Below are 26,954 nucleotides of genomic sequence, written 5' to 3'. Positions count from 1 at the left end.
TTAAGCATGTAGTTGTGTGACGTCCAATCTCGCGTACATTAGAGATATTAACAATAATCTAAATTAAAAATAATTTATAAACAAATAATCAAAAATGTATGCAATATATTTAATTGTTAATTTAGACAAACTTCTTAATTAAAATGATGTGTGTAATAAGTTGGAGAGCTTAGATAATTTTTAAGAACCTAATACTAAAATCTAAACTTCTTAATGATGAGCGGAGCAATGTATCAAATAGGCTCAATAATGATGCAGGGCTAGAGGGCTAGCTTGATCGTTCAAGTATTTACCTTTCTCTGATAAAGAGGTTAGCTTTGTCAGTCAGGAAAGGAAAGACTTGCATTGTTCAGTCACGTCTATGCCAGTTCTGCTAAGTTTTGTCCATAAAGCCACTTTCACAATTGGCGCAAGAGCACTTTACAACACTTTGCGATCGGAATTTATTAGATTCGCACGAGCTCTCTCATACGTTGCACGAGCTCTCGCATTCGTTGCATGCGTTTCAGATCTCGCATCAAGTCTCTTCAAAAAAGTGGACATGCATACTATTCAGACACGACTGAATGCGATCCAAATCATCGCAGTGCAACGCAAGAACATTAGTACGAGCGTTTTACAACGTTTTGTGTACGTACAAGAGTGATGCTCGATTTTTTCAAGGTCGTAAGATGAATCGCTACTGTATATGCGTGTGTTTTGCGACCGTGAGACTGTTGCTCAACATGTCTTATGTAAAATTGCAACGATTTACTATCATTGCACGACTTATCAGCTTCAACATGCCATGCTTTGCCATTAGTATATATACCCTTTAAAAGCATCTCTGTTTCAGACCACAATTGACAATATACATTTATTGCTTGATGGTGAGGGAAATTTGAAGATTTATTTCTCCAAGAAAAATCATCTTTCCCGAGTGCTTCGCCCAAGAAAAATTTGTTTTTCTGGGGGAATAAATCTTTATATTCCCTGAACATTAATGCAATAAACGTTTCATTACATCGAACAACAGATGATAATACAAAATACGTTGATTTCTAAAAATTGTTTGATTTTTCAATAACAATAACATCGTGATTGTTTGATTTCCTATGTTACCGTGTCACTTTTCTTTCATTATTTCGAATCATAGATAGTAAAGTTGGTTTTGTGATATAAAGAGAATCATAATGATTAAATATTTTTGATTTAATCATATTTGTCTACATCGTTTGCTTATATTGACTTTTTCATTCATATGAAATCGTCCTGTCACGTGACTTTCTAGACCTATCAGATAAAAAAGAATAATCATATTGAGGTATAATAATAAATGCTGCTTAAAGCAATATGAGCTGCAATTTTCATGGTGATTTTTTTTACGAAAAATTTTTTTCTACTAAAATGACAAAAAATATCATGGTTTTCATATTTCTGTTAGCTTTATTTTTGTGGGGAAAGCCGTTAAGAAGCCTTAATTGGAGCAAAATTGAATTATTGTCGTCCTGTACAAGAATTGATCTGCTTTAAATTCCTAAGTAGAGAAATCTTTCTGCTGACAAAATCAAATGATTTTTTTGCAAGCTTATTCATCAAGAAAATTTACGTTACATGCAGACTTATCTAACAAGCAGGTTTTTGCACCAAAATAAAATTCTAAAAAATACAGCTCATATTGCTTTTATCTCTGTTTCTTCTTAGGTGGCATGTTCTCTCGCTTTTAACTGTCTGCTTAAGGTAGCTCGCGGGTTAACATGCTTGTGAGAAAACCTACCTCGAAAATTTGTTCACGTGATCTATAGGTTTCAGAGTTTTATTTCTAGAATTTATTTGAGATTCGCCTGCGCGGTAATAATGTTACCGTGTTTTAAATACAGTGTCATTAATAAAATCAAGCAACGCTATTTCAATGAAATATATAGTAAAATGCACATCTTAGTCGAAAAACGCATTACAAAACTATGCTCCAAACTTTTAAACGATTCAGACGAAATTAAATATTCTCAGCACAATAACAGAGGAGATAAATTTGAATCAATTCATAAAAAATAATCAGTATGTGTTCTCGGCCAATTTTTTGCAAAACAACTTTGAAGATTTAAAAGATTTCTCAAAACCGTATATTTTCATTACGACGTAAGCCCGACTTCATTATTTCCTTACGTCTGAGAACCCAAAAATTGAATTGCATTAGTTGACAAGACTAGCTGATTAACACATTTTAGAAAATGTAAATACTAATCATACATAATTGTGAATGTTATCAAATGTACAAATGCTATTAATGTAAGGCTGTTAAGATACTGAAAATTGCTATTTTTGTTTTTATGAAACTCTGAGTCATTCAATGCAAAAAAAGGCCAGTAAACTACAGAAATAAAAGTTTGGAATCGTATAAAATAATTAGCTCAAGCCAAAAGAATTTTAAAAATTTAATCGGTAGTTAAAATTACGGAAGTTATAATTGTAAAAAAAATAGCAAAGTTAATGCATACGGTTCAATTAATTTACTTGTCTTTTTTAAAACATGATTCTAAATGGAAAAGTTCCAAAGCACACTCATACTCATAGAACAAAATGTGACAATATATGTGACATCTTTAAATTTTAAAGCACTTGATGATAATAAATTTTTTGTAAAAACAGTTATAAACTGCATTTAAGATTTTTAATATGTTTCCTTTTATGCTTCAAATTATCTCATTTGTCATTTTGAAAAAAAATGTAGCATATTAGTTTACAAGACGGTCAACTCTTTACGTCGATTCCTACTGTGACGTCAGCAAACCCGCGAGCTACGTTAAAAGGGTCGAAAATGGGCGGTATATTTATTTACCCCTTTTAACTTGCAAGAGCATTCGTACCATGGAACGCATGATCGCACGTTCAATCGTCCGATCACCTGGTCTCTCGTGCGATCCTATCGCATTTTCTTTCAACAGTCACTTTCATTGTACAACAGTTGCATATAGACGCAAGATATATCGCAAAATTTAATGCGTTTACATCGCACAACGCCCCCTTAGATCATGCAAATTTCTTACGAATATTTTTCAAGTGCGATTATTACGGCAACAATTTACGATTCATATGTAATTTTTCGGTCGCACAAATATTTTGTTGCTTCTGCTCGTGCGCCAAATGTGAAAGGGGCTTAAGATACTGTATTCAGCATTTTCATCCACGCACAAATATTCTCATATAGCAAGACCAGAATATTAACAAGCTGCTGGTAAGACTCCTGATGATTCAATAGACCATCCCGAAGAACATGTCATTTTGGCAGGTATCATTATAATTGATGATGACACAGTTGCAACATCACAAACCTTACAGGGGACATCAGGTTGAAAAATCTGACGGAGCTGGTTCCGGATTGTGTGGAAGACGAAGAGTATTGGCACCGTTTCCATACCGATTATAATGCCCTCATTTAGCGATGCCTTTGAACATTTAGGTATGCATCTGAAATCCCATATCTAAAAACAGATTCTTACGTACATGTATTTACTTGAATATTTCACAAATGCTATGTAGCTATATAGGTATAGACGATAATAATCATAAGAAAGTATAATTACCAATGTAGATGGTGTCCGTTACATTCTTTGGTGGACAATTTCTTTCATCCCAAACAGTATAAGTAGATCCTTGAAAAAATTAAATGAGGAAAGTTTGTTTAGGACTTGCACTAACGGCTACAGGGTCAATAAAAGCTTAATCTATTGAACTACTATCGCTTTGATTTGAAAGGGGCATGGTCACAATTTTTGGTCATCCATTCCCCCTTTTTTCTTTGCAATGCTACATAGGGTAGATAAGGGTTGTACACCAGTTTACAAATTCAAAGGAAGATAAAGAGCTCACAATTCATTCTTGATAAAAAAATATTTGTGCAATATTATATATGTGCGATGCTATATCCCCCCTCGCAACAAGTTGTGCGAGGTAATTATAAAGCTTTGAAGTTTGCATATTACCATAGTGATCAAACAAACATCTCTGACCATCAAATGTCGATGGAAAGGTATTTACATGTAAACCGTGTCAGTGTTTTACAAGGAGCAAATATGACAGGACTACCTGAAAGAACCCATGTGACTGTTTGAAATAATTTGTTCCATACGTTAGTTCAAACATTGGTCACGCAGGTAAAGCTTTCACTTGCTATAGTAAAAAATTTTCAGACATCTTTCTTATTTTAGGTACCACCCTAATGTTTCACAAACTTCTTATTTTCACAGGAGGTTTTAAATATATAAAGCTTCTTTTGTCTTTTCCACAAGTTTGTCCACGGTTAGGCTGACGATAAACAAAGGCTGACGGTAAACAAAGACTTTGAATTGAATGTCCGTCCTAGATTTACTATATGAATTCACGAATGTTTGGCTTACTATGTTCTAAAGCTTTGTGTTTTTATATGCACTAAATTCAGCGCTAAACTTGTTGGTTCTTATGGTTTAAATATCAATAGATAATGTGAGATTGGAAATTAAGCTTAATTTGAATCTTCATTTTTTATTTACTTTTTACCGGGCACATAAGTGCACTTCTTCATTCGCCATAATTATAACGTGGCACAAAACTTTTCTAAAGGATTGTTATCTGTTTGGGCCTAACCTGATAAGGTTTATATATATATATATATATATATATATATATATATATATATATATATATATATCCTTTATATGCCTGTCATATTCCGTCAGTTAATGCAAATGGTGAGATAAGTTTAACGTGTTACATTTGTTGTATGTTATAACATTATTATGACATGCCAGATTTACAAGAACATATAAGCATTAAACAATGGCGAGCTAATAATTAAAATATTTGTTGTTGTTGGTTTTTTTTTGGTTTTTTTTTTTGTTTTTTTTTTTAGATTTGAGAGTGTGTTTAAGTTTATTGAATCGTATTATTTTAACTTGCGTTCTATAATTATAAATTTATACTATTTTTCATGAATTTCGACTACCGTAGTTTGTTCCTATTCCATGTTTGTCATTTTCAGTTCGCTGTCTAAAAATGCGTTCCTTCAGTCAATGATTTCCAGTGGAAAGTATTAAGATCGCACCTTTTGTAATTTCTTTTGGATAACATTATCTATGGTTTAATAACACAATTGTATTTTAACCAATTTATAATTTTGCTTAAGTATGGCGTTCACTCACACTGTAAAAAAAATCCACTGATAATTATGAAAAACCATATATTACATTAAGACTTTGTAGTGTTATTTTTTACTTTCCAAACAGAAAAACCTCAACTACCAACTTTTCTGAGCTATTGTTTAAAACCTATTATTGAGAACTTCTAATATACACTATGATCAAAATTATCTTCATTTTGGAAACTGTTTTGAACAAATTAACTCTATGCTGGTGGTTGAATCGTTTTTGTGAACCTTCGACCCCGGTTCTGTGGGGAGGTTGAAACTGCATCTGATTTGATCTTTTTTAACTGAAGTTTTTTATCAACTGAAAATTACTATTTCTATCAAACCAAAAATTATAGTGATCAGCTAGGATTGTGTTTCAACCTCTTTCATTTCGAACAGACTACACAAGCTATCAGTTGTGACGATGTAAACGGTGGACACGGGAGGGAACCACAGGCTGCTTGGACCGGATAAAACAAATTTCCGTCGTAGTTCTGTTGTCAAGTTCCTTCTCCGAGATATTCAGCATTCTGATCCACACACAAATACTCTCCAATGCGATGACCAGACACATGAGCTGATGCTGCTAAGACTCCAGCATATTCTTTTGACCATCCCGTTGAGCAGGTCATTTTGGCAGGTATCATTATAACGGATGACGCATGTGCAACACTACATATAGCACAGGGAACATCATCATCTACCGCAATATTTCTGTATGTATATTGATATTCTGCTCCATATATAAAGCTTGACGCTGCTCTATCGTTATTTTGAAAATGAGTTGGAAAATCCGACGGAGCTGGATCCGGAATGTGAGGGAGACAGAGAGTGATTGCACCATTTCCTGGCTGATCATAATCTCCTCCACCAGCGATACCTTTGTACAAGTAGATATGCTTAATATTATTCAAGGTGCAGTAGCTCTTACAAATAAACATGAATACTAGTATATCACAAATGCAATGTAGGCATTACAAAGATGAGTATCATAAATATATAATGTTACCACTGTAGACTGTGCCCGTCCCTTCTTTGGTGGACAGTGTGTTTTACCTCATATGGTATAAGTAGATCCTGAAATATTATATTAATTATAGTATATGCTCAAAACACAAAATATCTTTTAGACATTGCAGTTGGTTTCCCTAAGAGTTAAATTTACAAATATAGTAACGTTTGATAATACGGCGAATAACAGCTCAGTTCATCCCTTTTTCACAATAATTAATTTGGCTTTGGTGACCATGATTCTTGTTTCTAATGGCAAATGTCAATTGTTGTAATAAACGAACTGATTTTGTTGAAAATGCATTTTACAATTGTCGTTTTTTATTTGTTACTAGTATTTCATCAATTGTATTGTTTCATACCTTTTCTTTAGTTTGAATTTATATCGTGATTCACTTCTTTTTAATTGTTTGTTCTATTTTAATTACAATTCTATGTTTGATGTTTTAAATTTGCATTTTTTTAAATAATTTTCTCTGTATGTGTTTTTTTTTCACTTCTTTTTAATTGTTAATCCTTTTTAATTACAATTCTATGTTTGATGTTTTAAATTTGCATTGTTAAAAATAATTTCTCTGTATGTGTTTTTTTTTTTGAAAAAGTATTGAGACCATGTTGTATTTTTTTGTAATCATACTTAAAGTTTGCTTCATCAACATGACTGTTCATCCCAGGCACGTAGCATCAAAGAGGGGGAGGGGGCGGCAACTATTTTTTTTAAATTTACATGTAAATAATTGAATCATCATGGAGTTGCCCCCCCCCCCCACTTTTTTGGGAGTATGTAAAAAAAATTGATATGAAAATAAGGAAATTATGGGTTAAATTGAAGTTATATTGAAGTTATTGATATACTACCATCCCCACCCCGCCCCCCCCCCCCCACCCCCCACGGATAAGACGGATTAGGATTTAGAAGATTTTGGAAAATTCTAAATCCTCCCTCCTTTTTTTTTTGGCTTGTCAAGATTTTTTGGACGAGTCTGCCCCCCCCCCCCCACTTTCAAAAACGATGCTACGTGCCTGCATCTACCAAGTTTATATTGGCTTTTCCAACTTTTTGTAATTGTAACCTTAAAGTTTGCTTTATCAGCATAATTCTTCATTTACCAAGTTAATATTGGCTTCTCGAACTTTGAATTTTGCTTAACTGTTATCTTTATTTACTTCCATGCAAAAGTCATAACATGCGACACTGAAATGCAAACAGACGAACAACTCGTATTAATATTAAGGTTAAGCAATTCAACATGCAGACTTTTACACCTTGCGATTGTGTTCAATATGTTGTAATTAAAGTTTCAAAGACTGTAATAAATCAAGAGGTGCTCGAATGAAGGTTCACGAGACTTTCTTCGAGGCGAGTCAAAGATTTGTACAGTTCCTGTAAAATTTCTAGCGGAAGTATAGGTGAAAAAAATGACAATAACAAACCGTCAACCATCCGAGGGATACTAAGTGAACTCCTAGAGTCTGTGTCCCTTATAGACTCTAAGCTGTGTATAGAGTTCGGATAATAGTTTCGAAGTATTGATTGGTTTTTATGTCATATTTTATTTTTACATGTATGTATGTTAAATTATGAAAATGTATTGAGAGATAAGTCTTCTTTAACATCTGTCGGTTTTTGTATTTAAACGGTCATGTTTGGAACAGAGTTATCGTCCCTGTTCAACCGCTCTACACATGGTTAGAGAAGGTAAACTTTGGATTGCTTAATAAAAATTATAGTTATGTTTAATGCTTTTGTTGTGCAATACCATGTTGTTAAAAAATAAATAGATGTCTGTTTTGTGTACAAACATAGCAAATTGTGCCGTGTTCAAGTAATATTTTGCATAATAATAGTATAATACGTTTGATTATTGGCGCTATTACTAGGCAAGGCGCCGACCCCAAAATTCTTTTAAAAGATTTGTGTATAAGTGGCTCACTACCCCTTGAAGAAGTTTTTGATATCAGCAGAAATCTACTTGATTATGATAAATAGTTCTACCTTCAAAAACCTTAAGAAATCATTACATACCGCACATACGAGGAAAAAAATGTAAACCATTAACTTCAAAGAAGAAAATCAGAAACATCAAAGAAATAGGAAGACAATATTCAATACAAATATCCTATACAATACTTTTGGAAAACTACATTACATAACTAGAAATTAACAGAATATATCACAAAGAAATTCTACAATACAATGAGGAAGATATATAACATTCAAATTGTGAAATCAAAGTTACAGCACGGACTAAATTTACCATATATTTCGAAAAGATCGATTTTTGAACAGAATTACGTGATGTACTAAAGATATTTGAGTAATTTTGTTTCTTTAATAGTCTCTGAGATAAGAAGTATTAAAATTTAATATAAGATTAAATTGTACGATTAAATATCAAAATAGTCATTAATGAAGTGTACTGGACTATCAATACAAAATATATTCGTAGTGTTATCACAGACAAAGACACAGTAAAATGTTAATATTAATATTTCGTACCGGAACTCTTTGTTTTATTTTGAAAACCAAACTAAAAAAACTTCACAAGGACTTGATTTCACTTATACCTTGTACTACTTTTAGTGAAATAGAGTTATTATCTTCAATATGCATTCTGTAGGGACGGAAAACGTATTCGAAGTGCACGTGCACGTGCAAGTAAAACGGATCGTTCTGGGAAAGATAATTATAACAGGATGCTGTGACAAGTAATGCAAAAAATCTAAATGTTCAATGTAAAGTTTCTGTACTCAGAAGTAATTAAAATTTAGATGCCTCAATTGGAAAGAAATAACGAGGCGTAAAGATTTTGAGTTCCATCGATGATGAACATGCATTATGATAAGAGTCTGAATACAAAGTTCAAGTAGTCAGAGAGATACTTTAACGGACAACTTACAAAATTTCCTTATCTACATAATCAAGCTAAAGTCAATAGCCTTATGATAATTTCTCAAATAAGTATGAAACAAAACATAATGGATTCAAAGAAGATATTTATTGTTTAGTTCTAAACATGTACTTGATTTTTTAGTGAAGCTTTCGAGAATGTATTGTGTTTAAACAAGTGAGACAAATTCAATTTTCCAGCGTTTTCAACAAAACCGAGTGCGCTTAAATTTTTTATTCAAAGAACAATGAAATACGATATTCATATAGAGACATTACAATCGAATTAGAATAAGACTTTCCACACTTCCATATATGATATGTCATTGTAAGGCATATCAAATACAGGCGCATGAAGGATCCAAAATTAATTAAATCGGAAACATGCCATTTTACTGAATTTAATGAATATAACCGGTGAAATCATGTATATGTTTCCTGATGAATATCATGCTGTCGTGTTTTTCTTTAATTTCAACCGAAAATGTTTACATGTTTACTGAGTTTCTAAATTTCAATTCGTGTGCATTTTAATATTTTATATATGTAGGTATAAAACTGTATGATAAAATGATAAGGTAAATGAGACATAAGCAAAGAAAAATCCCTTTTTTCTTTCCCTTTAGTGTGAAAATAGAAACTTTATTAAAAACTACTGTCCTTTGTAATTTTGGGGAGTTGATTTTAATCAACTCTCCTATACAGTTACTCTGGTAAACCGGAAGTGAAACAGTGTTTGGACCTAAGCACAATTCGTTACCGCTGACAAAACTTAGATCTTGAAAATAATCGAAATTCGACGTAATGTATGCTAAAGCATTGTTTTTAAAGACACTTATCTATAATACCTTGAAAATAGTCAGATATACAATGGTACGATCAATTTAGATATCTTTTGTAGTCGTATGTATTCCTATGTCAGAAATCAATTTAGTCTCGTAAAATTCAACCCAACGCTCGGCTGTATCTGTAAATCTTCGACAAGGCGAGAATTTCTCTTGCTTGTCGAAGATAAACGGCGAGAGCCGAGCGTCTGGTTGAACAAAACTTAAGTTCAATATTGATTGGATCCATACAATTTGCCAGAAATATTTCGATAACTGATACATATATCAAATAATAATAGAATTAATTCTATCTTTAATTACTCAACATGATTTATATGGAGTTTTCTCGAATTCTTGCCTTTGAAGTCCGAGAATTCAAATTATAAAAATGTGCGTAATTAAAATACAGATAACAATATACTTGCAATGCAAAATAAGTTATTGTTAATTTTAAAATAAATAAAATCGATAAAATCAACTCCCTTCAGTACTCCAGTACTTTGAGTTGGAATAAGGGCCGCTTGATATTCAACATCTTGAAACCCATGATCGGCCAAACATATAATAACTTTCTGCGATAAACGTATCAGTTTTGATTTTTTTACTCCTTTTTTCAAAAATTTAATATCTTTAATGAATAAACGGCCTTTAGAAGAAAATGCCCGTTAGTTGTTGGAGGTCATGTTACATCTAAGGAGTCATGCAACAGAATAAATGCAAAAACACAGGCTTTCCCCAATTTTGAATATTTTGAAACTAGATAATAAAAAAGAAAGATTTTTAAAAATTGACTACAAAGTTCAAGTGGTCATGTAATTATGGACTTTGAACGGGAAATTTACAATACTTCCGTGTGAAGTCAAGTTGGGGTAATTATTTTGAGCGCTATGTTTTCTTTGATGAAGACTATCAAAACGAAATAGATTCACAGGGAATAGTCATTGTTCTAATGCCATTCTTCATTTATAATGAAACTTCTGATGGTGCAATGTGTTTTAACAAGTAAGACAATTTCATTCTTTATCGTTTTAAGTTAAATTTTAAGATCATGTTTATATTCTGTAAATAAAATTATCAAAATACAGTTCATTATATTTATTTTCTACTATCACAACACAATAAAATTATCGTTCTTTCTGTTTTAAATTACATTTTTTTTTTCAACAAGTTAATCATTGACATATATTATTAGTTAACTTTGTACAATTGTTTGCAGTAAAACAGGGGTATGCTGTCAAGATTATAGGAACGTCTCTGGAAAATGTGAAGGTATAAATTCTTGCATCTTGTCTCTTCATCACTTTGACCCACACTCATTACAGTGATTTCCTTGTAATCATTTATGAACCTTGGAATATGATGTAGAGCATACTAGTAATTTTGAAAAAGCTGCTTATGCATATAAACAAATTTACAATTTTACCTGTCAATTAAAGTAAAAACCTCAATTGTTATTGCTTAACACTAAATCATCTTTCCATTTCTATGTTATTTCTTAAGAGTAAAAATATGAAGCATCAACACAATGAAAGTACAAATGACAAATCTAGATCTAACTGGTTTGATAAATGACTATTTCAACGCCAATAAACAATGAACAATATACAGCTAATGTAAACCGAATTACAATTATCAATTGGCAAGATACCCCGTCTTCATTTAGACATAATCTATCCCCCATCCAAAAGTATTCTGTTCTGTTTTCACAAAAAACTTTAAACTTTGATATCATTATGTAGTATGTTGAAGATTGATGTAAATAGAAAGAGTTTAAGCTTCCTTTGGCGTCTCATTTAGGTAATGAAGGTTCACGTTGCACTCATTGCAGAAAAACTAAACAAAACCTGTCACTTTGGATAAGATTTTTCTGCAATGCTTGTTACCTACATCCATCTTCCCGCACATCGCCAAAGAATCATTTTTTGGTTCATTTACATATAGAAGATAAATCAGTATTCTCAAAACAAACTAGTCTGACAGTGCGTGAAAAATAATATCAATTACATAACTATTATAAAATGATAATAAATTAATCTGTACTTTTCAGTTTGCATTGGTTCATGGGGAATCGAATGTCGTAACAACTGTTCATTTGGCTATTATGGATTTGGATGCCGTAGAAGGTGTAGTTGTAGTTATCGACAGATATGCGATCCCAAACAAGGATGTATTGAGCCATTTGAGGGTAAATAAATGAAGAAAAAGCAATTTAAATGTGTACTAAGATATTATATATAGGATCTTTCATGATTTGCGATGGTATATGATTTTTATCCAACGAGTTGTGTGTTTTCTATCCCCGAGCCTTGGGATTCTTCTTATCACATGTTTTCAACGTATTTTGCACAACACATTCGATATATAGACGTCAACAACCTTATGCTCGGAAAAAAGTTCCTTGAAGATTAACAAACGGGTATTTAATTTTCTAACATATAGTTATTTATTTATAAAAAAGATGAAACAGCATTAAGTTCTTCACATTTACATGTATGACTCTACACTTTTCAACTAAGTTATTCTGTTACTTTTTCATTCGACGCCATTCATCCCCTTAAGCTAAGTAATGTTTAATTATGACGTCTCGTGGCATGAGAACACACCGTAGAATATCAAAAATTTATCCCATAAGTGATATCCCCCGCATATTGAGATAAACACATGATAAAATAGTATTATATATTCTTGCTTTAAAAACTTAAACTCAGATTGAGAATATGCTGGAATAACAATCAGAACCCTGCACAATTTGCTTATATCATTTTCATATTGTGTACTGTTAGATTCTATTAATGTATAATAACACTATTTACTGCCGTTAACATTTATTAAGGGTGTCAAATTTACTCGGATAATCTAGTCAATTAATTTAATTAATAAACTAATTTATATATATTAATAAAATTCACTTTCTTAATGAAGAGTGTATTTACATAACCCATGTCAAAAGAACCTAACCTTGGTTCTTAAATTCGTGATTAAATTAGCAAACAAAATATTTACAGTACGTAGACAGGTATTCCAGTCTTGGTACACGCATGTATGCACTTAAATTACTTTTATTAATTTTTTATGATATGTTTTATCACATCATTTTCACAGAGTCAGGTACATGTGGACTGGTGAAAACTAAACGCTTAAAATATTTAAAATCTTTAGATTTCGACCATTCCAACATTCAGTTTACTGAAAGTCTCATTTCACAATCATTTCACACTTTATTTTTTTTTAATTCAGAACAGTTATGATAACAATAATGATAAAATGGACCATTTGCATTGAATGACAAACATTTTTTCTACTGTATTTGTTGGAATCAGTGAAATTAGCAATTAAATAAAACAAAAGCTACATTGAAGAATAAAAAGTGTAAATGTAAAATGTACAATAATGTTATTCATTTTTAATATGAACATGAAAATACTGTAGCCTCGACAGAACCACCAAGCATTACTCCTAACCCTGACCTGGAATATTTTCCGACGATAGAGGCCTCCTTGCTAGTTGTCAGTGGTATTCTGATATTACTTCTGCTGTGTACGATTCTTATATGTAATCGTAAATTGTAAGTATTATTTACCATTAAAATTATCTCAAATTTCAATGTCTTGATCATTATTTTTTGTTTGCTGAATATATTTCTTTTTTTTTTTTTTTTTTAGGAAAAAGCAAAGTAACCCTATTCAGAAATATGCAGGTACTTATAAATGATAATTTATATTGAAATTTTTTGACATATTAATTTCTGTTGTGTACTTAACATTTCTGAAATTAAAGATGGACAAGAAGTCATCTATGATGATATCAGAGAAACCCGAATGTTTGATAATGACGATGCATCGACAAGAGTCTGCAATTTGCCATCCAACTTGAATGGAGTAATATCTCCTGTAGAAAGAGATAGAATGACAAAAGAACCGTCTAACCAGGCTAGAATGTCACTACGACGTTCAAGAACGCTGGGTCCAGGGGGATATGGACATTGGTGCAGGGGATCTGATAATTACAACCACGTTGATTTCAAGAGCGTGAAACCATTGTACTCGTATTCAAATACTATGACAAACGATTATGACGTTTTCAAGTCACCAAAAACATCCTCTGAAACTCAATTAAACGACAAAGAATGCGATGGAAACAAACAGTTTGAAGAGGACATATTTGGAAATAATCATAGAGGCATATTTCATCCAATCAGAAAGAATCGATCTATGGTAAATCGTCCGTACAGTTCAGTGAAATACAACAGAAAAACCAGAATGAATGAAGAACATTAAAATTATGATAAACATTTAGACTTTATTTGATGCATTTTAATAAAAAAAATACTTTTAATCAATAATTAATTCCACATTGAAAAAAATAACAACCATTATTTTCTCCAGGGACGGCAAATATTTCCTGAGGTAGAGCTGAGGGAAAAGTAAATGATATTGCAAGTTTATTCGTCGTAAAACTACACAGAGGCAAAAAAATAAAAATAAGAATAACCATGTTTATATAACTTAATGTTGTTACATAGTTTTATGATTATAATATTAATGATGTAATACATATATAATTTATGATAATACATCTAATTAGTAACTCATTAAACATGTCGAAATTTGAGGTTGAAATTACCAAAAGAAACCCACTTAAGCATGTAGTTGTGTGACGCCCAATCTCGCGTACATTAGAAATATTAACAATAATCTGAATTCAAAATAATATATTAACAAATAATCAAAAATAAATGCAATATATTTAATTGTTATTTTAGACAAACTCCTTGCTTAGAATGATGTCTGTAATTTTTGGAAATGAAAAGTGCAGTGAGTCTGACTACAAAGTTCAAGTGGTCATATAATGATGTACTTTGAACGGACAATTTTCAATATTTCCTTATCAAGTCAAGTTAAGTTCAATAACTTTGGGCGTTGTCTCAAATAAAGATGGTCAGATCAAAATGGACTCACAGGGAATAGTCATTGTTTTATTACCATTCTTGATTTATATCTCTGATACGATGGGGTGTTTTAACAAGTAAGACAATTAAATTCTTTATCAGGATAGAGTTCCCAATAATGTTTTCTACCAACGACTATCCAAATATACAGGATTATCGATCTTTATGTTTTATATCATTGTTTTCAACGAGATATAAAATTTCATAAATAATAAGTTAATTTTGTAAAATTGATTGCAGTAAAACAGGCGTATGCTGCCAAGATTATAGGAAAGTTTCAGGAAAATGCGAAGGTATGATAGTTTATCTCTCATCACCATGAACCTGACTTTACAGTTAACAAGTAAATTTAAAAATTGAGGCAATCTCAAAAGAACGTTTGCGAACCATTTACTTTTTCTGAACAAAAAAAAAAGGCAATCAAAAAGATCGATATTTTGTAGACATGAAAACAAAGCTACATGTATGTACACCAGCCTATTATTTTTTGTTAAATGATTAAAATATAAAAGTACACAAAACCAATACATTTTATTATCATTTTTAATCAATTTTTATAACTGGTCTCTTTAAACCACACGCTCTCTTTGAGCAAATCTACGTTGCGTAGACAAAGCGTTTGGTTGAACTAGACGTTAATAATAGCTCCGCAGAAACTCACAACCACTTTCTACTTTAATCATATCACCGACCGCCGACAAAAATTTCCTATTGAACATTGATGAACTTAAGAAAATATTGTAGAGAATAATGATTATGGAAAGCTGCTCATGCATGTAAAACACTTTACAATTTTTACTTGACAATTATTGCATAAGTTGGAAAAACAATTTGTTATTGATTAACATTACAGCATCTGGTTTTAATTATACCCGCACTTTCTAAAGAAAGTTCGGGTATATTGTTGTTACCCTGTTCCGTCCGTCCGTCCGTCTGTCCGTCCGTCCGTCCGTCTGTCACGTTTTACTTTCTCAAACTGCTCTTACATCTTATAAACCAGCAAACTGAACTCTTGGAGTTTGATTTGGGGTATCATGTTGTTTTGTAAAAAAGTTTCAAAAATTCTCTGTTAGTCCTGGGGGTCAAATAATTGGTAAAAAATGACGTTTTTTTTACAAAAAACCTTCTTCCTCGAACTCCTTCTACATTTTCAAAAGTAGACAAATCATCTTTTGGAATATGTTTTATGGTATCCTATAGATGCGCAATAAGGTTTCAGAATTTTCAATTTTGTCCTGGGGGTCATTAAATGGCTAAAAAATGACGTTTTTTTTACAAAAAAACTGGTTTAAAAAACGTCATTTTTTTTAAGCAGTAGCCAAATGATCTTCTAGAATATGATTGGGGGTGTCATATTGAGGCATGATCAGGATCCAGAATTTTTTTTTTTTAATTAAGGGGATCAGTGGGCAACAAAAAATGACGTTTTTTGGCAAAAAAAATATGGTTCCCAGAACTCCTCTTACAACTTTTGGAGTAGCTACGTCATCTCTTGGGATATAATTGGGGCTGTCCTATAGATGTGCAATAAGGTTTTAAAAACTTAAATTTCATCCTGGGAGTCAAATAGTAGCAGAAAATTGACGTTTATCACTAAAAAAACAAACATTGATCCAAGAGCTCCTCTTATGATTTAATGGATAGACAATCATATCTTGGGATATGATAAGGACTGTTCTATAGATGTGCAGTAAGGTTTTCAAAATTTAAATTTCATCCAGGGAGTCAAAATGTAGCAGAAAATTGACGTTTATCACTTAAAAAAAACATAGATCCTAAAACTCCTTTTATGATTTAATGGATAGACACATCATATCTTGGGATATGAAAGGAACTGTTCCATAGATGTGCATTACGGTTTTGAAAAATTAAATTTAACCCTGAGGCCCATTACCTACCGGTACATACCTTTTGATGCCCTTTAAGGATCAAGAATATATATAGTTAAGGGGTGGGGATCTCAACCGTTTTCGAGATATTCGTGCACTTCCTGTTCAAGAGGGGTCATGACCAACCCCGGGGCCCATGACCTACATACCGTTTGATGCCCCTTGACACAAGGAACAAGAATATATATGGTTTAAGGGTGGGGATCTCAACTGTTTTGAAGATATTAAGGGACTTGCTGTTTGAGGGCGTCAGGACCACCCACAGGGCCCATGACCTACATAACATTTGATGCCCCTTGACATCAGAAACATGAATATATATGGTTTAGGGGTCATGATTATAACAATTTCTGAGATATATGGTAATTTCAAATTCCTGGGGGGGGGGGGGGGGGGGGGGGGGTGGGGATGACCCCAGGGGTCAGATCTAATAAACCCTATATATTGCCAGGAACAGCCAATATATGATTATGAAAACCCAATATTATTATCTTTTTTTAAGTTACCATTTACAATATAGAGTCTATGATTCTTCCTACAAGGTTCAATGTTAGACCCCACACCCTTTTGACACCCCCCCCCCCCCCCCCGAAAAGTGGTTGTCTAACCCAAAATGAGAAAAATCAAACGAGGGTGCACAACTAGATTTGCAGGCCTATCATATCCTAGAGTTTTGTACAATTATGTTCAGCCATCTCTGAGAAACAAGTTCAGAGCGGGAAAGAAGAAAAAGAAGATGAAGAATATATATGTATTAAGAACCGTACAAAAACAATAAGTCTCCAAACTTCATTCAGGAAACTTAATAATTAATAAAGATTAAATAGAGATAGGATCATCAAACATTAATAATTTAAAGATAATTGACAATTTCTGATTCTAAGGGGGTCAGGATGACCCCTTAGGGTCATGACTTACATGCCATAATGATCTGATGCGCCTGCATGACCTAAGGAGGAATAATATCTTTGGATTAAGGTGGGGACCTCAATGGTTTTTATGATATTTGATAATTTCAGGAAGAGCACTTGGGATCATGACCTACATACCATCTTAAATGCCTTGAACAAAGAAACAATAATATAATATGTACATGATATATGATTCAATTCAAGAACCCAGATATAGATCAATCATCTGTTTTGTAATACTTCCTATGTATATATACAATGTCATGTACATGTATTAGTTTGTGTTTTGTTCTATACTATTCATGTTCATGACTGTAGTATGGCTTAGTCTTATTTTAAATTACATCAAAAAATTGTCAAATATATGACTTGGAACCCCCACTCCCAAACAAACTCAAATATAAACTGTTCTCTCTCCCCCCCCCCTTCCTTGTCGAATAATCTATTAAAATCAAAATATAATTTGGGTGTCTAAAAACTTTTATAAACTGGTAAAAAATGTTATTCTTAAAAAAAATTACATTACACCTTGCATAATTGACAAATGATCTATTGCGATACGATCAGAGGTCATATTTCTACTTTGGGACCAATAAGTAGTATTCATTGACAAGTTAAAATTAATTAATAACAATAAATGATTCAAATTATAAATGTTTATACTCCACATTCATTCCCCCCCCCAATCTAACCTGCTTATAAAGATTCAGTCTTCTTAATACATTCTTACATGTGTACAGTAGCAAATTTTAAATCATTTCTTGATTGCTTTTTCTCTCGTGATTCACATTAACATTTTGGAAATTGCTTAATTCAATTTTTAAGATTTATAAACAAAATGTTATATGCATCACTGCCATGTGTATTCACCTATTTGGGGCAATTGTAAAGTCTCCTAAACAAAGCAGTGACATCATTAGGCTAGGAATTATCCACATGGATCAAACACTACTGTATAACATATGAAAAAGATAAAATACATTATTATTTCTAGTTCTAAAATGTCAGGGTGTCTCCAAGGGGGCATAATCTTACAATACAATTTTACGCGCAATGACACAAAGAGCAATAATAAATTAAACGGTTTAGGGATGAGGATCTCAGATCTCAGAAGTTAACAAAATATACAGTGTATCATATCATTTCCTATTTCATAAAGGCGGGGGGATGGGGGGGGGGGGGTTAAAGACAACACCTGGGGGTCATTAATGTACTTTACACCAGTTGATGCATCATAATGACTTTAGAAGATATTTTGTATTTTCCTGTTTCGTGGGGTCAGAACAGTCCCATAAGGTCATGACCTACATTGTATTTGATGCATTATAATACATTAAGAAAGAAATACTCCTTCCTTCCTATTATTACTCATATAAAAAAATATAAGTGTCTACACTTACTTACAAATGTAATACACATATTTAATAAGAAATTGTTTATACAGGGTCAATATGGGGTCAACTCAACAGTGCATGCAGTCTGACAAATGAAAAAAATAACTTTTGCAACTAAAATGACAGAAACTTTACAAATGCGATAGGATATGTAACGATGATAAGCTTATTTAAATATTAAAAGATGATGATACAGTATGCTGTCAAAGGGAGATTACGTTTAGAAAGTGAAAGTAGAACCTATATACATGCGTATGTATGCTGGCAGGAATCCCATGCTGGCATCTTATTATATTGTGCTACTGCTACTAAATGTATTATGTTTACCTAAATTGGTCAACATCATAATGATAATCCAATTAAAACACAATAATGAATTCCTTTAGCTGATCTTAACTACCGTAATCCTTTTCTGCATACGGAAAACACAGACATGTATGTATGGGTGTTGCTAAAACGCGGAACGGAAAACGGAACGGAATGGAGAATATCATCACGTTTATCGCTTAAAAAGGGTATAGACTGGCCAGAAACGATTTACTTTGTATCTTTTATTTATATCTAATGAATGATTATCAACATGTTGCTATCTTATTAATATTCATATAAATGTCTATCAATTATAGCATTGTATTCATTCGGCTTTAGTTGAGTACGAAACGGAAAAATCAAATGTATACGAATTGTGAAACATTAACGTGATTAAACGAGCAAATTAGCTATAACTTTTTACTTATTTCTCTTATATGGTATTGCTGGCATATTAGCGTAACGTACGCAGTTAGTGAAAGCGTTTTATGCGTGTTTTGAGTATGTTTATATTATTTTCAAATATGATGTACATGTATATACTTACATCAAAATTGAATTTTCGGTGTTCTAGACGATCTTTTATCATACAGACGATACAGTATCATTGAGATGGAAGAAAAAAACTGTAGGACTGACGACATTAAAAAATTAAAATACAGTAAACATTAAAATACCCGGTAATTTGTGAAACTAGTAATTTGTGAAACTAGTATTTTTAGCAATGCAATTTTGTTTACGTTTGCATTACAAAGCATGCAGTTGTTTATTCCAGCAGCTATATACATATGATCCGAATAGAGAGCTCTAGACGTTGCCTGGTTTGATTTTCCGATTATATATTGGGACTATAGTCTGTCGATCCCAAAATATTCATGCAGCACATTTGGACGATTTATAATGGAAAATGTTGACATCTTTTCTCCATTTGGAAGTCACTCAGAAGACCTTGCACAATTTTTCAACACTATCATCCGGGTCTGTTAAAATGCAAAACCCCGTAGACTTCTTTATTTTTAGCCGTGTATTTATACCAGCTGATAAGCTAGAGAGGACGTTTTAAAGAAAGAATAATGAGAATGTTTAATGCTTCTAAACAAGAAACGCTTGGACCCTGAGGTATATATAAATATACAGCAAAAAGTGAATCGAGGATATTTTGGGACAGAATATAGTGGTCAATGCATGTACTGTTAATTTTGAGGAAATAAATATTCTTGAATAAATAATCTAATATTGCTAATCTTTCAAAAAAAATTAAAAAGGTACATAAAGTATATCGTTTTAGCATACTTAACAAATCTATGAGGTAAATAACACTAGATAAGATTTTCCGTTTTCCTTCCGTTCCGTTTTCCGTTCCGCGTTTTAGCAACACCCATGTATGTATACACGTGAACCCATCTAATCGAAGAGCTGGGTAAAACTAGTACCCGCTAATGAGACATGCAAACCTGTGTTGTGTACGTAACTTCAGACAAAGATCAGTCATTTGTAACATGCATGTATTTTTATGAACTATTCTTCAAATCCACTTGCACTATTTTATTAGGTAAATAACAGCTTTAATTAAGGTGGTGCAGGACACCTGCATATTGTGATGTACATGTATACTTCCTATTGAGATAAACAATAAAGTATGTTGAATATTGATTAAATATTTACCCCAAAAATAATGTTACCTAACATTGAAGCGCAATGGGTTAGAGCGTTTACATGTCTGTAAGAGCATTGGGGTCCAAGGTGTATTTTTGGTAATTTACGAATTTTCATGGGGAGGGGGGGGGGGGGGGGTCTGGACCCCTCACTCCCACCCCTTCTCTAAATCTGTGCACACGATGATGTTCATGTAGGCACAACACAGAAGCAAATCTAAAACCGGCAACCGCCACGGGGAGGGGGCATAATTTAATTTTTAATTTTGTTTGTAATAATTATATAGACCATTATACTTCCTATGACATAAAATGTTAAGATTATTGATTAACTGAAAATTCACTGCAAACAGTTCTACCCCAAATTGCACATAAAGTGCTGCTCATGTCACGATGTGTATTATCATATGGGCAGGGATCTCATCCTTCAGTTATGAAAATTATAATTTTTAGATGTATTACCGGAGTTTGCATGTAGCCTTCATTTTTAATTAAACTGGTACAAAACAGTGTTATTTAGGGACAAACAATTGGTGCGGGTATTACTGTCTAATGACAGCATCTAGTTTTTATTTTATTTCGTAAGAGTAAAAATAAGCACGTGGTTTTTATTCCTAATTTATTTCTTAAGAGATATTACGAATACTTTACGTTCTTTACGTGTCTAAAAGCAACTTTCAACTCATCTCTAACACAGATACTAATCCTTGGATTTATATAATAGGGATGTCAATCTTACTTGAATAGAATCGTTATTTAAGGTTATTTAAGGTACCTGACCGATAGTCGAGTACTCGTTGATTTCACAAACTAAACAATTATATATAAGATAACCGCATGACAATATGGTCCATCCACCTTGTGAAACCGGTCTAATTTTCTAATTTATTTGTGGAATCAATTACATTGAATTTTTTTTTTAAAAAAGCTACATTAAAGAAAGATATAATAATGTGGACTGGAATATATCTACGCCATTTTATTAAATTTTTTTCAAAAATATTACAAAAATAAAAAAATACTGTACAGCACACCCTAACTCTTCTCCTTATTCTGATCTGAAGGATTTTCCCACCAAAGAAGTCTCCTTGCTTGTTGTCAGTGGGTTTTTTTTATGTTACTTGTGCTGTGTATTCTTCTTATTTCTTATAAAAAAAAATGTGAGCATTTTTACTGTTACACAACTGTAACTATCTCAAATATCAATGTCTTGCATACATTTTTTGTTGTTAGCAGAATGTATGTTATGGTTTTGGGGGTTTTTGTTTTAGGAAAAAGCGAAGTAAACCTATTCAAAGATATGCAGGTACTTATCTTTTTCGGCAAGTTGATTTCTCTTCTTATCTATACTATATGTATATGTATTTGATAGCTGAGTACTTCACATTTCTGATATTACAGGTAGACAAGAAGTCATCTATGATGATATCAGGGGCTCCCGAATGGTTGATAATGGTGCTGATACATCGACAATGGTCTGCAATTTGCCCTCTAACTTGAATAAAGCGATAACTCCAGTAGAAAAAGATAAAATGACGAAAGAACCATCTTACCAGGCTTTAATACCACTTACACGTTCAAAAACGTTGGATCCAGAAGAATATGGACATTGGTACAGGGGATCTGACAATTACAATCATATTCAATTTAACAGCTTAAAGCATTTGTCGTCGTTTTCAAACATAAAGAAAAACGGTTATGACGTTTTCAAGTCACCCAAAACATCCCCTTAAACTCAAATTAACGACAAAAAATGCGATGGAAACAAGCAGTTTAATGAGGAAATATTAAATAATAAACATGGAAACGGGTTTCATCCAACCAGAAAGAGTAGATCTATAGTGAATCGTCAATACAGTTCCGTGAAATACAACAGAAACATAAAATTAAACTATGATAATGATTTTTATAAGCAGTTTAATGAACGAAATAAATATTTATCCATTATAAATAATGATGTTTTTTTTTAGATTAAAAAAGAAATGTTTATAGTTAAAAATAAAATATCTTTGTTATAGTAATTTGTTCTAAATAAAATATTGAATATTTTTCGACGGTTTGAATGCTATTATTCTGATTTATAAAACTAATATCTCTAGTTTCATTGCATAATTTGGTTGTAAAAATGATTTTCGAAGCAGACCATAATTGTAATCAAACATATACTAGCGGAAAAAAGAAACTGTGCATCATAAAATTTCGTATAATTTTTCTTTATCTATTGTTTGTATTTATAAAATTTAAACAATCGATAATGGTAATGATTTTGACAATATCGGATGGTAACCGTCCAGGTGCACGGACTTTTTCATGGTTAGTGAGTACCTGTTGTTTATTGAAGAATTTGTACGCACGAGTTTTACGGGCCAATACTGTTTGGAATAAAAACTGTAAAGGATTTGTTTAAACTTTTTTTGTTTAGGAAATCACTTTAGTTTCAACAAAATTTACCCCTATGTCATGCCACGACTCAACGAAAACCAATGTAATCGTGCTGTTTGGATGCTGCAAGCTGGAATGGCACAAAATACTGTAGCAAGACACTTTGGAGTTCAAAGGAACACTATCCAGTCATTATGGAGACGTTTTCAACAATCTGGCAACACTCAGGATCGACCGCGCTCTAGGCGACCTCGTGTAACGTCACGTCAACAGGACAACCACATTAGACTTGTGCATCTGAGAAATCGTTTCCAGACAGCAAGTTTGACTGCCCGTAGCATTCCAGGGCTTCGACCAATTAGTCCAAGAACTGTGCGTAATCGTCTGCGCGAGCAAAACATCAGACCAAGACGTCCAGTGGTGCACCCAGTACTGCTTCAACGTTATCGTCTCGCCAGACGCGATTCAGAATACAGGACTGGGCAAATATTCTGTTCACTGATGAATCCAGATTTCATTTGGATAGCAGCGACCGCCGTTGTAGAGTGTATCGTCGCGTTGGGGAGCGTTACAATGGCGCTTGTGTTGTGCAACGTCGACAATTTGGTGGAGGTAGCATTATGGTTTGGGGTCGAATATCAGCACGTGGATGGACCCCTCTACAAATTGTCAATGGAAATCTCACCGGCGTACGCTATCGAGATGAAATTATTCAGCGCCATGTGATACCCGTCATACAGAGACATCAAAATCACATCACTCTGCAGCAAGACAACGCAAGGCCACACGTTGCATGTGTATTCAGGGACTTGTTTGTTCAACAGAATGTCGATGTCTTGCCTTGACCAGCTGTTTTCCCCGATTTGACGCCATTCGAGCACGTCTGGGATGAAATGGAAAGACATTTACGCCGTTTACCATATCAGCCAGTGACATTGGCTGATTTAGGCCAGGCTTTAACCAACATTTGGAACAACATCCCTCAAGCATTTCTGAACGCTTTACGGGCATCAATGAGGCGTCTCTGTCAAGCATGCGTGAACGCAAATGGTGGTCACACGCATTATTAATTTTGTTAATTCAATTTCAAATAACAGTGACTTTAGAGTGTGCTGAAATTGATTAATGTGTTATGAGATGTTGTTACGAATAAATGTGTTAACAGTATTACAAAAAATAAATTTTGTTCATTGTAATTTTTAAATGTTTTTTCATATATTAAATAATGCACAGTTTCTTTTTTCCGCTAGTATTGTTCATACTTATAGTTTTGTATATAATTATTAATGTTTAAAAAAGGGAACAACAATATACTTTTAACTGAATGACAGTTAAAAACGTAACAACAAGTAACAAATATAACAAAAATTAACAAATTCTACGCAAGAAAACCGATGTTGAGTTTTTTAATTCCGGATGACATGCCGAAATACTGTGACATGAAATTCTGAAAAGCACCATCTGACGACTGTTTGCAAACGTTTTGATTTTATGTCGGTACATGTACATTTCGCGACAATGTATTTTGATTATAGTTCATGCATGTATGATGCAGAACCGTGATTTTGCTTTTACCCAAATTTATATACTTGTTATGGCATATTACATGTATTACAGTTTTTGCCAATATCAAAGAGATGCTGCGGACGTTATTCTCCAATTTACCACGAACGTCATCAGTAAATTATGAGATCAGATGAACTTTAAGCCATAGATCATGAAAGCATAACTTCAAAAAAAGTTATAAAACCATGTCAATTGCACGTCTTAGTTCCAGTCAGTTCCAGTGTATTACCTCAAATGTTTATTTTGGAGAGCTTTATGGAGCTGTTCCAAGGGCATCCCTAAAACATATTCACTGCGTGTTTTTACATAAAACAACGTGTAGTATTAAAAATCGTATTACTACAGTAATTACCATTAAAATAAAAGAAATATGATTCAAAGAAAATTTTATTTAGTAAAGTGTATTAAATATCCAACGAAAAATATGTTGTCTGCATGCAATTCTAATCGGTAGCCAATATACATGTAAACTACCGTTGGGGTTACACGGAAAAGCCAATGACATAGATATTTATGAGAAACGATAAGTGGAAATAGCAATAAAATTCTTGTTATAGTTAATGTTGCAGGATAACCTCATTTCGAAATGTTACTTGTGGGAAGAAAGCCTTGGCTAACGTCTCGGTTTTTGTGTTTCAATACAACATATCTTGACCAGGGGTTACACACACTCGTACTTTAATTCTTAAATTCTTCAATGAACTCTGTTTCTTGTACATTTACTGTCACGTAGGTCAATTCGGTTTGCATTAAGAGTTGTTCGTTGTGATTTGAACTTTTTTATGCATATTTGTTTTGCAAGAATTACTGCTACTCATGCATTTAGTCTTATTCATAAGATTACGATTTTATAGTCATTAAAATGATAACAAGAATGTGTTTCATTTACTTGGTAATTTTACCGTTACCAACGTCTGTATTCTTAGAGTGTTATGAATATGGTTGAATAGAGCAAAACACTTCAAATGACATTATATATCCAATCCAACACATTCTTACTAACATTATTATAACGGATATGGTCATGTAACTGGTGCAACCTTGCATGTTTATTTGTTTTCTTATCAGTATCATGCTTTTGTGATTTTCTTTAATTTCAACCAAAAATTTTGACATGTTTACTGAGTTTCTAAATTACAATTTGTATGCATTGGTATAAATTTTGATATATCATAATCATAAAACTGTATGATATAGATAATAAGATGAAGGAAACATAAGTAAAGTAAATTCCCTTTTCTTTCTTTCCCTCTCGTGTAAAAACTTAATTAAAAAACCACTGTCCTTGGTAATATTTTTGTTCAGCATCTTGAAACCAATGATCGAACTAACATATTATAAATTACTGCAGTAAACGTATTTGCTTTGTTATGTTTTTTTCCCTTTTTTTACAATTAAATATTTCTTTAATTAATAAACGGGTTCTAGAAGAAAAATCCCTGTAGTTATTGAAGGTCATGTTACATGTAAGAAAGCATGCAGTAGGGTTTTTTTAAGAAAAAAAAACATACAGGTTTTCCTCAATTTGAAATATTCTGCTACTCGATAATAAAAAAGAAAGGTGTTTAAAATTGATTATGAATACTTAATGGATCTGACTTCAAGTGGTAATATAATTATGGACTTTGAACGGAAAATTTACAATACTTCCGTATGAAGTCAAGTTGGGTTCAATAACTTTGAGCGCTATGTTTTTCTTTAATGAAGACTATCAGAACAAAATGGATTCACCGGGAATAGGCATTGTTCTAATGCCATACTTCATTTATATTGTAACTTCTAATAGTACAGAGTGCTTTTACATGTAAGAAAATTTTATTTTTTATCATTTTAAATTAAATTACCAGCTTAAGTTCATATTCTGTTAATCAAATGCTCAAGATAAAGTTCCCTATACTTATTTTCTACCGACAACAATCATAACCTAATACAATTGTTTTTTTAATTTTTTTTTTTTTACTGTTCTTTTTTAAACGAATTAATGATTTACATATATAATAAGTCAAATAAGTCAATTTTGTACAATTGT

At 32.5% G+C, this 26,954-nt stretch overlaps 3 long non-coding RNA genes across 3 annotated transcripts in view; all 3 read left to right on the top strand.

Annotated features, from left to right (window-relative positions):
* LOC136273712 (uncharacterized) overlaps positions 1-22,856 on the top strand; it is a 28,697-nt gene extending 5,841 nt beyond the window's left edge. Inside the window, exons 2-3 of the long non-coding RNA XR_010711938.1 lie at positions 22,249-22,283; positions 22,379-22,856. This is a non-coding gene — a long non-coding RNA (uncharacterized lncRNA). The remainder of the gene's footprint in view (positions 1-22,248; positions 22,284-22,378) is intronic.
* On the top strand, positions 10,744-12,168 carry LOC136273603 (uncharacterized). The gene is made up of 3 exons (XR_010711775.1): positions 10,744-10,873; positions 11,088-11,140; positions 11,919-12,168. It is a non-coding gene; the product is annotated as an uncharacterized lncRNA (long non-coding RNA).
* Positions 13,306-14,173, top strand: LOC136273353 (uncharacterized). Its single transcript, XR_010711541.1, has 3 exons — positions 13,306-13,436; positions 13,534-13,568; positions 13,649-14,173. It is a non-coding gene; the product is annotated as an uncharacterized lncRNA (long non-coding RNA).
* Positions 22,857-26,954: the final 4,098 nt, after the last annotated feature.

This window comes from Magallana gigas, chromosome 3, assembly GCF_963853765.1.
Source record: "Magallana gigas chromosome 3, xbMagGiga1.1, whole genome shotgun sequence".
NCBI classification, from domain to species: Eukaryota; Metazoa; Mollusca; class Bivalvia; order Ostreida; family Ostreidae; genus Magallana; species Magallana gigas.
Note: the sequence above shows the minus strand (reverse complement) of the source record. Positions and strands in the feature narration are given on the sequence as shown.